The following is a 16,170-nucleotide window of genomic DNA, read 5'->3' on the forward strand; positions in this document are numbered from 1 at the left end:
ACATCCCGTACCCTGGCACCTGGGAGGCAACACACCATGCGGGTATCTCTGTCAGGCTCACAGAATCTCCTGTCTGTTCCCCTGACTATGGAATTCCCCTACGACTACCGCATTTCTCTTCTCCCTCCTTCTCTTCTGCACAACAGTGCCAGACTCAGTGCCAGAGATGGGCACTGTATCCTTGAAGATCATCATCTGATATTCTTTCTTTCTCTTTCAACTTGGAGAGGCTCGGAAACTGGAAAGGGCCACAACGGCCAGTGTTGCACTTAAGTAGGTTTGACTCGGACAGAAGTGTGGAGATGGCTGATTTGACTTTGATAACATTCAGATAATTTCCTTACAATTGAAGATTGACTTAATTAAACTTCGCAAATAATTCTGACAACTAAGCAATGTCATGCCTTCTGTTCTTGATTTGATTACTAAGGCATTGGAGTCTTCAAAGAATTTTATCACAGTTTCAAACAGCACATAAAAGCATCTTAGGCAGTTTCCTTTTGAAAGCCATCTGACTTCTATGTGCGCCAGTAGACGTTCAAACTGTTCATCATTCTCAATACAAAGCTCTCGAAATAATTGAGAATTGAGAGAATGGGACGTGATTGTATTCGCAGCTGTGATAACAGTATTTAATGGTTTGTGCATTGAGGTTTTTACGACAAGATGTTGTTTGTGAATTACACAGTGGATGGTAAATATGTTAGGTACACCTTTCTTCAAGAATGTAAAAACCCCACAGTAGTGTCTTGTCATTGATGCTGCCCTATCTGTTGCACAAGCAAGAATGTTAGTGAGTGGAATGTCCTACCTTTTGAAAAATTGCTCAACCCAAAATAATGACTCCCCCTTTCTTATCTGTTTCTCGTCCCCTGGCAAATAATAAAACTTAAACTTTGCTTTTATGTTTTATGAAATGAATATAATCAAGAAGCATAGATCATTTGCCTGGTAAAGTTGACTTGTCCAACTGCAGAGCAAATTGTGTTGTCCCAACTATGTTGCATGATGTGTCTTGCACATTCTGAGCCATTTCATCTGTTTGTCTTTGAGCAGTCTTTTTGTTGAGCAGAATTGCTTGAGTTATTTGGTTTTTTGACTTACACAAAACTAATACCCAGAACCTCCCTTTCTGCTGGCAGAATCAGTTATTCTCCAATTGTATGAGGCTTTCCAGAAATGAGAAATGAAATGTTGTATGAAGCACATAAGTCATCACTGCTTGGTTAAGAAGTGACTGAAAATAAGCCCATTTCTTCTATGCTTTATCAGTGTATTCTCTTCAAATGTTCAAGGAGCTAGGATAGTTTCATTGCCTCATTTCAAGAAAAGTTTTTCACACACCAGACACATTGGGTGCTATTGGTTGTTTGGTGCTGGTATAAATCTATATTTCAGATACTCCACACTTCGTTTTCGTTTGGTCTGCTTCTGCCATTTTTCTTTATATATTAATGACCATAGGTAATCGCCTATTGTTTAAGTCCTACCTCAAACACTATGAAAAATAAAGGGGAAAGTTATGACATCATGGTAGCTCAGGCAAAACCTGACTCTCTGCTTGAAGGTACATAAAGTGAAGTAGTAATATCATGGTTGAGCCATGGGCAAGAGAAATGCAGTCATGACGATTCAAAAGGGCAGATTCTACACTGTACTCCATTGAAAGCCATACCCTAATTGTGCCACTACATGATTAGAGTATGGCAATCGTACCAGCAGTAGTGAATGGCAGTAATTCCCCAGCCAGGGAGTAACACAAAATAACATAAGTCCAGATTTCTGTATCTGCCAATTACGAAAGTACAGGTTTCCCCCGCCATCCGAAGATAGAGCGTTCCTATGAAACGGTTTGTAAGCCGAAATGTCATAAAGCAAAGAAGCAATTATCATTTATTTATGTCGGAAAAATTTGTGAGCGTTCGCAAAATAACCTATCAAATCATGCCAAATAACACATAAAACCTAAAATAAAAGTAACATATAGTAAAAGCAGGAATGATATGCTAAATACACAGCCTACATAAAGTAGAAATACTTTTCCACAATCATTACTGCACTGTTCTCCGTAGCGAAAATCTCACGCAAGCGCCGTCGGCAGAAAATCTCACGCAAGCGCTGTTGGCAAAAACACGGCACAAGCGTTCTTCAATAACCTTTAAGCTATGAAGCTGCCAAATCATACCAAATAACACGTAAAAATACACAGCCCATATAAAGTAGAAATAATGTATGTATAGTGTAGTATCACTTACTGGAATTGGTTCAGCACCGAGCACACTGATGATGGTGTGTTAGACTGAGTCGTTGCAGGTTGGGGTGGTGCTGTGGCCCCCACCCTCCATGCTGCCGACCGACCGATACCGATCCGCGAATCGTGCAGGGGTGCAGCAGTAGCCGGGAGGCACACAGCACATCTTTAAGAAAAAAGCTGAAATAAACATGCTAATTAATTAAGTGCCGCCCAACATGTAATTATCGGCCCAGATCAGTGCCGATTTCCGATTGCATCATCTCTGATCTGGGCTGACAATTATGTGTCAGGTGGCACCTAATTAATTAGCATGTTTATTTCGGCCTTTTTCTTAAAGATGTGCTGTGTGCCTCCTGGCTACCCGCTGCATTCTCCACGAATCGCGGGGTGGTGGGACACTAGGGTGTAATCTCATCGTCTCTTTCTATTAGAGCAGGCAGGTCATCTTCTCCTATAACTGCCTGCCTCGATGTCGAAGGTTGAGGTTTGTCATCTGCTGTGGCTGATGTGGAAGGCTTGCTTGACTGCTGAGCCTCGCGCATTTTTCTATCATACAGTTCTTTGTAAGGACTCAAACCGTCCTGCAAATATCCCCTAAACCTAAGTACCCTTTAAAAATTAAAGTCGTACTTTATCATTGCAGCGAAAATCTCACGCAGTGGCTTCACGTTCAGTTCGTTACTGCATTCGGTTTCGATTGTTATCCTTTCTTCTTTCAATTGCATCAGCTCTTCATCTATCAGTTCTTGGTCATGGGATGCCAAAACCTCTTCAACATCATCTTTGTCAGCTTCCACAAGCCAAACTCACGTTGTCCTTACTTTGTTCACCACGATCGAAACGCCTAATTATGTCTAGTTTTATGTTAAGTGTAACACCCTTAGGAGCTCTTTTAGACTTTTCCAATATCTTAGGACTCATCTGACAAACGGCTGCTCACAGGCACGTGTTTAAGCAATGCTGGCTAGAATGCAGTTCCGAATCCGGGGAGAGCGGCTGCTTGGGACGCGCGCTGCCTTTTATCACGCGCTGATTTTCCCTGCGAGCTGCTTTTTTTTTTGTAACAGTGAAAACACCTTCTGAAAGCGAAAACAGGGTACTAATGTAGGTCTTTCGTAACAGTGAGGTTTTGTAAAGCGAGCGTTCGAAAAGCGGGGGACACCTGTATCACATTGATTTTCAAGAACTATAATACACTTTGAGCAAAATCTAAATGAATGATAGTTTAGCAAGTGATGAGGTGATTTCTTGATCATTGTAATCAATTATGAGGCACTGTAATTAAATGCTCATAAGTAATTCATGTCTTAAATTAAGCCTGTAATCCCTTAGCTGTCACACTCTAATCCCCCCCACCTCAATTCGATCCATACCTGACCTTTCCATTTCGACTCAGTACTTAAATCAATCAAACCTTGGGTCGTTCCTTGTTCTCAGGCCCAGGCTCTGGCTTGATTCTGCCTCTTCTTGGTTCTGCCACATCAAATCGCTCCAAGTCTGTTCCAGCATTGGCCAAACATTGACTCATTCTCTGCTCTTGGGCCTGGACCCTTCAGCCTCGATTTGGCCTGTACATACCATGCCGCAACCTTCTTGTACTTTCCAGACTTGACTCAGTTCACAGTACAAAAATGCCATGTTGTGCAGGCGGTACAAAACCTCTTCTCCGCAAGAGGAGTTACAGGCTATTGTTTGTAATGATTATTTACTGGAAACGTGCTATTAATAAAGTATTTAGTTGTTTTCTTTGTTTTGTTTGCTGCTTCACCAGCGTCATCTTTAAACTAAAAGTCCCTTGTAAAGTTCCTTAAGGATTTTGTCCATTTCATACCAGTAGACAGGAAAGTTCTTTAGGAAATGGGAACTTCAATTCTGATACAAACTTAAGTGTAGTCTCCACCTCCAGGTCTCTGCAAGGATTGAAAACTTAGTTGCAAAAATATCATTCTCAAAGTTTTCATTAGCTTTCTTTTCACTGGCTGTTCTGAAAATACTTTTAGGAATCCTATCAGAATGGCAAATATTCTTTCAGTAAATATGGCAGAACAATTCTTTGTTTGACTTAAGAGGATGGCTATTCACATCAAATATTGGTTAATAATGAGATTTGTGATCCATTTCAGGCTTAGAATGCAATCAATTCTAGTAATTTTGCGCTCATTGTTTTATAAATGTCTATCATGGATCAAACACAGAAGATAAACAGTTATCATTTGCTTTATTTTCAGTTTTGTTTAGAATAGCGTTCCGCAACAGATGTTGTTAATTTAAAACCAATAATTTTTCATTGATAGCTGCAAGCTTCATTACATTTGTTCCACACATTGCATAATTACTAGCTAAGTATTCTTCCAGAGTTCATTTTACTTCTTAAGTTCCAACTGGTAAGTTTACATGAAAATGAATCTAATGATCTATTCTGAATTGCTCTCCCAAAGACTGATTACTATTACAGTTAAACTATGAATATATTCCAGTGCCTTATACCTCATTAAGTGTCCTTCAGTATTCAAAGGATTATGTACAGTATGTTAAGTACAACAGAACTGTGCTGTCAAGGATCATTCATTTTCTTTGAATTATGCAATGATCAATGCTCCTCATAAAAAAAGGTTTGTTGGCTAAAGTTCAACATCATAGAATCGAAGATTAATTATTGACTTGCAAATTAAATTGACTGAGGGCTGGTGATATAGAATGGAGATATCTGATGGATAGTAAAATTAGCTGATCTGTAGGTCAGTTGTAGTACTGGGATCTAACCTGGTTCATCTCTTCAGCACAATATTTAGTGACTTGGATGATGAAGAAGGGACAGAAAGTAGGACAGTGTTTTCATAAATTTAGTTTGAACTGTAAAATTGTGAACAAGCGAAACTGGATCGCATTTGTAAGTGGGTTTAATTGAAGGTATGAATGATGTCACCTGTCTTTCAACCCAAATAGAAGCATTACCAAGAGCTGAAGGATAGTGGAGGATCAAAGGAATTTAGGACCCTCATACATAGATCAATGAAAGAACAGAAATGGATATACAAAATAATTAAAAAGTTAAATAAAAAGCAGAGATTTATAATCAAGAAACTAGAATAAATGGGGATGAAAAGTGATTCTCACCTGACAAACTTATTGTTAAAATCCACTATTCATATTTGGATACAAATAGGAAGAATATGTTGTTCATGGAAGGAGAGTAAATTAACAGAATGATACTGACCTACCAAGCTTTAGATTGTAGTGAGAAATAATATAACTACATGTTTTATGCCCAGAGGAATTATGAAATTGAGAAGTTTGAATTTCCTCTATGCCCTTTTGTGCACAGACGTGTGAGAGGAACTCATTATGATCTTATTTCTATTAATATCTTAAGCTTATTTCTAATTGTCTAAATCCTTCATCCGGGTCTGAACCCTACTCTCTACTGGATTTTCATCACCAAACTCTGGACCCTGGGAATCGATGCCTCCCTGTGCAACTTGATCCTTGATTTGCTGACCAATCAACCACAATCAACACCCCCTTCACAATTATTCTAAACACTGGTGTTCCACGAAGTTGCATCCTCAGCCCTTTGAGAAACTTGCTGTACACACAAGACTATATGGCCAGTTTCTGCCCTAACTCCATTTGAGTTTGCAGATGATACCACAGCCTTTTCTCAAATAGTGATGAGTCAGAGTACAGGAAGGAGATAAAGAGCATAGTAACTTGGTGTCATGACAACACCTTTTCACCAATGTCAACAATGGAAAAAAGCTGGTCATTAAGTTCAGGAAAGTGGGTGGTGTACATGTTTCTGTCTACATGAGTGGTGTTGAGGTTGAGAGCTTCAAGTTCCTGGGAGTGAATGTCACTAATAGCCTGAGCTGGTCTAACCATGTTAATGCCACGTCCAAGAAAGATCACCGATGCTTCTCTCTGCTCCCTCAGAAGGCTAAAGGAATTTGGCATATCTCTGCTCAGTCTTAGAATTTTTTAAAATTGATCCACCATAAAAAGCATCCTATCCAGATGCAAAATGGCTTGGTATGGCAAATGCTTTGCATGTGATTCCAAGAAACTGCAGAGAGTTGTGGGCACAGCTCAGTGCATTAGGGAAACCTCCCCTCTATGGACTCTGTATATACATCTTACTGCCTCAGTAAACAGTCAGCTTAACAAAAAACCCCATTTACCTGGTATATTTCTCTTGACCCCTCTTCCATCAGGCATAAGTATGACAGGATGGACTCTTGGCCTCACAATCTACCTCATTATCATCTTGCACACTATTGTTTACCTGCAGTGGATTTTCTCCATAGCTGTTACACTTTATTCTGCTTTGTTATTGTTTTACCTTGTTCTACTCCAAAGTCCTGTGTAATTCCTGATCTGTATGATCAGTATGCAAAAGAAAATTTTCATTGTATCTCAGTGCATATGATATAATAAACTAATTCCAATTCCAGTCTTTCCTGAGAAAAATTCTCACATTTACTTTACAGCTAGATTTCAGAATCTCAATTTCCCCACTATTTAATTTGTGAAATTGATAGAGATTCAGTTGCACTTTGGTCTGCACCTTTGTTCACCAATTATCTCATTTAATTCTCTCTCATCATATGGAAGTATTGGCTTCTGTTCCCTTAAGTCTTGCGGAGATTTGAACAAGTATAATAAAGTTGGCTGTGGGTTGATAGTGAAGGAGAAAGTTGCTGATTGAAGGAAGGTTTCAACGGACTGACCAGATGGTTGGAAAAGTCAGAAACAGACTTCAAGCCAGAGAGGTATAGGTATTTGGGGAGGAATAACACAGCAAGGGAATAAGTGAATAGATACTCAGATCTCTAGAACAATGTGACCTTGCTGTCAAAAGAGCCCTGATATATTCATTCAGATGACAAAGATCTAGTGAATAATTTCTATCATTGTCTAAAGTATAGGATAGGAGAGCAGGGCATAGCATATAAAGTTCGTGGATCAAAAATCAACTTTATTTGGCATATACTGTACATTTCCAAGCAATAGGAATTTACTGTGGTGTGTTGGCGCAACATGCAATAAAAAAACTACAAGTTGCAACAGTCATAAAGAATAAAGAATTATACAAAATATAAAATGTTGGGATTAATATGGAATAATGTTGTGAATTAATGCATAAATACCAGTATGTATTTACAATGTAAACAGCAAGGTAAATAAGCCACAGCTGAAGTATCCGTAACCACATCACAGGAATCGTGCAGTGGTTCTGGGTAAGGTGAAAAGGAGATTTATGTTATTTATGTTGTCACGCTGAAAAATGTTTAGTTACAAGGAAAGATTTTCTTGGCTGAGGAGAGATTTAATTTTTGTGTAAAAGAGTTATGAATAACAAGGATTTATTTTTATCACAGAGGCAAACCATAAGAGGACAGGGATTTAATGTATTCGACGGAAGCATTAAAAGTTGAGCTTTTTTTTAAAGCGTGTATTTAATAGGATACTCATTTTAGCCTCTGCCTCACCTTATTTGGTGCAGAACCTCTTAATCACAAGCAAGAGAAAATCTGCAGATGCTGGAAATCCAAGCAACACACACAAAATGCTGGAGGAGCTCAAAGGCCAGGCAGCATCTACAGAAAAAAAGTACAGTTAACGTTTCGTGGTGAGATGGTCTTGGCCAAAAATGTCGACCGTACTTTTTTCTGTAGATGATACCTGCCCTGATGAGTTCCTCCAGCATTTTGTCGGAACCTCTTGCTGGCACAACATTTGTTTATTCCAGCACATTCTGGTGGTTACTCATGATTTATTCTCTGAAGGCAGAAATTCTCACAAGGAACATACATGAACATATGCAGTGCTGTGACTACAAAGCTGCAGAGCAAGCGATGGGAAGTGGGACAATGTTGAATAGAAATGTTTCAAGTGGCTTTGGATCCATAAGGCAAAAAGCCATTTTCTATAACATAGGTTTCTCTGGTTCTGTGGTTTCTGTGAATAGTTTTAGCACTTTTGGCCTGAACCACATAAAGCATAAAGCACAATTGGGTCCAGCAGTCAGCAGCTAAAGTGTTCAATATTCTGGGATCATCCTGGAGGCAGAAATAATCCTCAGCCAACTCCTCTAATGCAAACTGCCTTCATGGACTTATTTTTCCATCTTCTCCTTCAACACTAGGTGTGAAACATGGGCTTCTTTTTTAAGTTTGAGGCTGCTCATCTGGCTGTCTTCACTACTTCGCAGCCTTCTTTTGTTTCCTGGACCAAACATTCCCATCTGATACAGACCTAAATTGCCTCTATTCTATTTTACTTTTATTGCCCTTTACGTTCTTCCTGAGCTGACCCTAGTCATGAGACCCACATTCGTCTCTCTTAGCTTTAGTCTTACTAAGCTGCTGAATACCCAGCCTCACGTCCTAACATCCATATTAACATAAGTTGTGAAGAGGACCTATGGAGACTACAAAGATATATGGTTACATTCACTGAGTGAGCATATGTAATGTAATAGAGTATAATTTAAGAAAAAGAGCTGAGTGTATCTAAATGTGACATTTTGCATTAATAATAGCAAAGAATCATAGCTAAAAGCTCCTCCCACCTCGACATTCTGTCCTCAGCCCTCTCCCTTTGAGAAGAAGATACAAAAGCCTAAAAGCACGGATCACCAGACTCAGGAACAGCTTTTATCTCACTATGAGCAGATACTTGAACAAAGTCCTTGTCAATAAGATGGATTTCAGACCTCACAATCGACCTGGTTATGAACTTGCACTTTATTGTTTACCTGTACTAGGTTCTTTTGGTAGTTTTTATACTTTATTTTGCATTGTTATTTTATCTTATTCTAGCTCAATGTACTTTGTAATGATTGATCTGTGTAAACAGCATGCAAGACAAACTTCTCACTGTATCTTGGTACATGTGATATGCAAGACAAACTTTTCACTGTATCTTGGTACATGTGGCAATGATAAATTGTGGGAGCAAGGTTTGAAAAATCAAGCCGGACATTTGACACGTTTATGATCACAAGCAGTCACTGGTTTGTGCATTGGTGGAAACAAGAATTTAAAAAGCGAGCAGGGCCAGTCAGGATATTTGGCATGTTTGAGATCATGAGGAGCCTTGCCTTAGGCATTGACGACAGTAAGATTTGAACACTTTACTCTATCTTTGTCTGTGACAATAATAAACCAATAACAATACCAATTAAAAGTGAGAAGTTGTAAAGCTCTAAAATTCAGAGGTATTCTACTACAGGATTTGAAACAGACCTATGTGCAGGTATGGCAAATAGTTAAGGAAGCTGACAGAATGTTATTATTCATGGTTGGAGTAAGTGAAAACTAAAGGAGGCAGATTATGTTTCAGGAATTAAGGCCATAGATGAGACAGCATGGGGGTAGGTTCTATAGCCCAGCAAATCTGTGCTGATCTTCAAGCACCTACTTACACTAATCCTACATTAATGCCATTTGTAGTTTCCCTGAATATCATCAGTTTTCCCATCCAAAAGAGCAGTTTGCTGTGGTGTACCAATCCAAACATCTTTGTTAAGTGATGGTGGGGGGAGTACTGAAATACCTGGGGAAAACTCCATGGTCACAGAACGTGCAAACTCCACAGACAGCAGTCAGGTTAAACATGGGTGCTTGGAGCTCTGTGGCAGTGGCTCTACTTGCAACATTACTGTGCTGCACTTGGAGATGATTGGAGTGTTGTGTATACGGTTGGTTTCATAGAACATAGAATATTACAGCACAGTACAGGCCCTTCAGCTCATGATGTAGTGCCAACCTTTTAACCTACAGTGAAGTCAATCTAACGCTTCCCTCCTACATAGTCTTCCATTTTTCAATCGTCCATGTGCCTATTTTAAGAGTTTCTTAAGTGTCAGTAATATATCTGACTCTACCACCATCCCTGGCAGGGCGTTTCACACTCTCACCACTCTGTATAGAAAAATTGCCTATAATATCCCTTCATATATTTTCCTTCAATCACCCCAAAATTATGCCCCTGGCTTAGGCCATTTCCACACTGGCAAAAAGTCTCTGGTTATTCACTTGGTCTAGGCCTCATATCATCTTATACATCTCTATCAAGTAAATATAAGGATGAATGTTATGGACAGATTGCCTTACAAAAGATGACTGGGCAGGCTAGGCTTTCACCTGCTGGAGTTTAGAAGTGTGAAATGTATCAGAACCTTGTGGAGAAATATGCTTTCTTTTTTGGGTGAATCTAGAACGTACTTGGAGTGCAGCTATTTAAGACTGAGGTACGATAATTTTTTCCCCTGAAGCTCAGGAGGATCCAGAACGCATTCTCAAAGAGTGGTGAAAGCATGGATTTGGAATTTTAAGTAGCTTTTTTTATTTTTTTGAAGTTAAACCAGGACACTATTTATACAATAACTGGCTGGGCGCTTGAGGACATTGTAGAACAGAAGAGAACAAATACATTCAGTAGTATTTTTCCTCCTTAAATATTAAAGTGGCCACTGAGTATATGTTTGTGGTCTGCTGCTATAGCTCATCTATTTCAAGGTTCGATGTGTTGTGCATTTAGAGATGCTCTTCAACACGCCACTGTTATAATGGGTGGTTATTTGAGTTATTGTTACTTTCCTGTCAGCTTAAACCACTCTGGCCATTCTCCTTGACCTCTCTTACTAAGAAGGTGTTTTTCACCCATAGAGCATTTGCTCACTGGATTTACTTTTGTTTCTCGCACCATTCTCTGTAAACTTTAGAGACTGTTATGGATGAAAATCCCAGGAGATTAGCAGTTTCTGAGATCCTCAAACCACCCTGTCTGGCACCAACAATCATTCCACTGACATAATCACCCAGATCATATTTCTTGCCCATTTTGATGTTTGGGCTGAACAACAATTTAACCTCTTGACCATGTCTGCATATTTTGATGCAATGAGTTGCTGCCACATGATTGACTGATTAGATATTTGCCATTGAGTGTATATACAGGTGTCGCCCGCTTTTCGAAAGTTCGTTTACGAAACCTCACTGTTACAAAAGCCCTACATTAGTTACCTGTTTTCGCTAACAGAAGGTGTTTTCACTGTTACGATAAAAGGCAGCGCGCGACCCGAGCAGCCAGGCTCCTCCCCCGGAACTGCATTCTAGCTGGCATTGCTTAAACACATGCTTGTGAGCAGCCATTAGCAAGATGAGTTCTATGGTATCAGAAAAGCCTAAAAGAGCTCGTAAGGGTGTTACACAGCGTAAAACTAGACATAATTAAGTGTTTCGATTGTGGTGAACGAAGTAAGGACGAAGTGAGTTTGGCTTGTGGAAGTTGACAAAGATGATGTTGAAGAGGTTTTGGCATCCCATGACCAAGAACTGATAGATGAAGAGCTGATGCAATTGGAAGAGGAAAGGATAATAATCGAAACCGAATGCAGTAGCGAACGGACCAAAAGTGAAATCATCCAGGAACAGAACATGAAGCAGCTGCGTGAGATTTTCGTTGCAATTAGCAACAATGATTGCAGAAAAGTACGACTTTAATTTTGAAAGGGTACGTAGGTTTAGGGCATATTTGCAGGATGGTTTGAGTACTTACAAAGAACTGTATGATAGAAAGATGGCGAGGCTAAGCAGTCAAGCATACTGTCGTTTTTCAAGCCTTCCACATCAGCCACAGCAGACGACGAACCTCAACCTTCGACATCGAGGCAGGCAGAGATGGAAGAAGTTGACCTGCCTGCCCTGATGGAAACAGACGATGATGAGCTGATTGCCGATTGCGACGCCTCTGATCTGGGCCGACATTTACGTGCTGAGTGGCACCTAATTAATTAGCTTGTTTATTTCGGCTTTTTTCTTAAGGATGTGCTGGGTGCATCCTGGCTAGTGCTGCATTTTCCGCGGATCGGTATTGGTTTGCTGCCCGGAGGTTGGGGACCACTGCACCACCCCAACCTCCGACGACTCAGCCTAACACACCATCATCAGTGTGCTCGCTGTCTTCCCAATTCCGGTAAGTGATACTGCACTGTACATACATTATTTCTACTTTATATAGGCTGTGTACTTTTATGTGTTATTTGGTATGCTTTGGCAGCTTCATAGCTTAAAGGTTACTGGAGAGAGTGTTTTTGCCAACAGCGCTTGCGTGAGATTTTCTGCCGACAGCACTTGCGTGAGATTTTCGCTCCAGAGAACTGTTCAGTAATGATTGTGGAAAAGTATTTCTACTTTATATAGGCTGTGTATTTATCATATCATTCCTGCTTTTACTATACATTACTGTTATTTTAGGTTTTATGTGTTATTTGGCATGATTTGGTAAGTTATTTTTTGGGTCTGGGAACGCTGACAAATTTTTCTCAAATAAATAAATGGTAATTGCTTCTTCGCTTTATGACATTCTGGCTTACGAACCATTTTATAGGAACGCTGTGCCTTCGGATGGCGAGGGAAACCTGTAGTTTTCTACGAGTGGAATCACAGGTAGATAAGCTGATGACGAAGGCATTTGGTATGCTAGCCTTTTTTTGTGTGCAGTTCTAGTCAAGCTATAATAAGGATTTCATTAAATTGGAAAGAGTGCAGAAAATAATCACAAGAACGTTGTTGGGACTGGAGGGCTTGATATATAAGGAGAGACTGGATAGGCTGGATTATGTCCTGGAGTGTAGGAGGATGACGGGGTGATCTTACAGAATTATGTAAAAACATAAGGGCATAGATAAAGTGAATGGTCACAGTTTGTTTTTGCAGGATAGGGGAATCCAAAAAGAGAGAGTATAGGTTTTATCTGTGAGTGGAATAATTTAAAGGTGCTCTGAGGAGAAAGTTTTTCAAACAGAGTGCAGTGCGTATGTGGAACAAGCTGTCAGAGTAAGTGGTAGTGGCGGTACAGTTGCAATGCTTAAAAGACATTTCGACAAGTACATTGGTAGGGAAGGTATAGAGGGATACGTTGTTAATGGAGGCAAATGAGACCAGTTTAGGGGGGCACCGTGGTTTCCGTTGACAAATTGGGCTGAATGTTCTTTTTCTGTACCGTATAGTTCCATGACTCTTAAATTCTGGAGATAAATATTTACTCGTGCGAGTGTGTGTGTGTGTGTTGAAAAATAGCAACAAGATTAAAATTAGATCCACAATGATCTAATAGATCAACGGCAGACACTATCTCAATGACTCTTCATGCTTCCCTCGATCACCTGGACAATATAAACACCTGTGTCAGGATACTGTTGGTTGACTATAGCACAGCATTTAACACCATCATTCCCACAGTTCTGATTGATAAGATATAGAACCTGGGCCTCTGCGTACTTCCCTCTGCAATTGGATCCCCGACTTCTTAACTGGAAGTCCACAATCTGTGCGGATTGGTGATAATATCTCCTCCTCGCTAACAATCAACACTGGCGCAGCTCAGGGATGTATACTTAGCCCACTGGTCTACTCTCTTTATACCCATGAGGTGGCTAGGTATAGCTCAAATGGCATGTATCAATTTGCAGCTGATGCAACCATTGTTGGTAGAATGTCAGAAGGGGACACGAGGGCATACAGGAGTGAGAAGTACCACCTCGCAGCAACAACCTGGCACTCAGTGTCAGTAAGACCAAAGAGCTGATTGTGGACTTCAGGAAGGGTGAGATGAGAGAACACAAACTAACCCTCGCAGAAGGATCAGAAGTGCAGTGTGTGAGCAGTTTCAAGTTCCTAGGTGTCAAGATCTCTGAGGATCTAACCTGGTCCCAACATAATCAAAGTAGCTGTAAAGAAGGCAAGTCAACATCTATATTTCATTAGGTTTTGAAGAGATTTGGTCTGTCACCTAAAACACTCAAAAACTTATGTAGATGATAGACTGCATCACCTTCTGGTATGGAGGGGTGGCTACTGCACAGGACTGAAAGAAGCTACGGAAAATTGTACTATTAATCAGCTCCAACTTGAGCATTAGCCCCTGCAGTATCCAAGAAATTGTCAAGGACCTCCATCACCCAGGACATGCCCTCTTATTGGTACAGTCAGGAAGGAGGTCCAGAAGCCTGAAGATGCACACTCAAAGATTCAGGAACAGCTTCTTCCCCTCTGCTCTACTCCATTTATACCCATGAGGTGGCTAGGTATAGCTCATTCCTTTCTTTCTTTCTTTTTCAATCTTTTTATTAATTTCATAGCTCATTCCTAAATGGATAATGAACTCATGACTACTACCTCGCTTTTTTATACTATTTCTGTTTTTGTACTATTTTTAATTTAATATACATATATACTTACTGTAGTTGACTTGCTTATTTTTTCTATATTATCATGTATTGCAATGGACTGCTGCTGCAAATTAACAAATTTCATGACATACGCCCGTGATATTAAATCTTGTTTCAGATTCTGATTTCTGATCTTACTTAGTAGCTGAGCACACTCAGGGATGGGAAGAAACTGAATGGCTGATTCTTTCTCCTAACTAATATGTTTGTTTTATACTGTACCAACAGACCTCAGTCAATCAGGATGCACAACTGCTCCTCCGTCCCCATCATCCCCCGGGGCCGTGTGCTAAGCCCACTGCTGTACACTCTGCTCAAACACAACTTGCCAGCCAAACGTCTACAGAATCACATTGTCAAGTTTAATGATGACTCAGCAGTGGTGGGGCTCATCACAACAACAATGAGATGGCCTACAGGGAGAAGGTGGAAAAGCCTGAGGCCTTGAGCCAGGCAAATAATGTCCTCCTCAATGTCAATAAGATAAAGGAGATGGTTATTGACTTCAGGAAAATGCTCACCTCTCACATCCCTCTTCATATCAGCGGCATAGCAGTTGAAACTGCGAGGAGTTTCAAACTTCTGGGAGTGCACGTCTCACACAAACTCTCATGCTTCCAGAACAAATCCTCCACAGTAAAGGAAAGCTCACCAAAGCCTCTATTTTCTGAAGAGGCTGAAGAGAACTGGTCTATGCACGCCAATACTCACGACCTTTTACAGATGTGCAGGGAAAGCATCCTAACATGCTGCATCACTGTGTGGTACAGAAATGGAGAGGAGGGCTCTACAAAGGACAGTTAAAGTTGCCCAATGCATCACCATCACCAGCCTACCTGCCATCAATGTCAAATACATAGAAAGATGCAGGAAAAAGGCCAGCAATTTGATGAAGGATCCTGCCTACCTTGCTTTGTTTTTCCCAATCCATCAGGAAAAAGGCCATGCAATATCCATGCCAGGATCACTACACTCAAAAACAGTTACTTTCCCTAGCAGTCAGACTGATCAACACCTCCACCTATCATCCCACCACACCACCATCACCATGACTACATCTGGCATCACTTTAGATACAATCACTTCACATGTATAGCAGTTACTTGTGAATTGTGTTTTATAGGATTATTTTATATTTCGGTCCCACTCTCGCACTGCCCAACGATTATCAAGACGGATGGACTGGTTGATCAGAATCTCTAACTTCTCTGCTGGCTCTCACAATGCAAGGTCATCTTTCAGTTCATCTCTAAATCCGTGGCAGTATAGCATAACCAGGGCCTCCCTGCTCCAACCACTCTCCCGGGCCAAGGTCCGAAATTTGATCGCGTAGTCGGCCTCTGACTGTACCCCCCCCCCGTCGAATCTTCATCAGGCAGTCTGAGGCTCAGCTGCTTCCGGTGGGGTGATGAAACACCTTCCTTATGGCACCCCTGAATTCTTCTGAATCCAAGCAAACCTCTGACCTACTTCCTTTCAGGAGAGAGATAATGAAGACCACTTTTCCACACGCTGAAGGAACTGAGATGGCTGGAGTTCAAATACTAATGAGCATTGGACAAGGAAGCCATGGAAAGAACCCAGGTCACTGTTGAATCTCTCTGGATTTGGAAGATGGATAGGCTACGCAGAGCAACCAACAGCGTCATCTGAGCAACTTTGGCTTCCCTCCTGCAAT

The sequence above is a fragment of the Mobula hypostoma genome, chromosome 19 (assembly GCF_963921235.1).
Source record: "Mobula hypostoma chromosome 19, sMobHyp1.1, whole genome shotgun sequence".
Lineage (NCBI taxonomy): Eukaryota > Metazoa > Chordata > Chondrichthyes > Myliobatiformes > Myliobatidae > Mobula > Mobula hypostoma.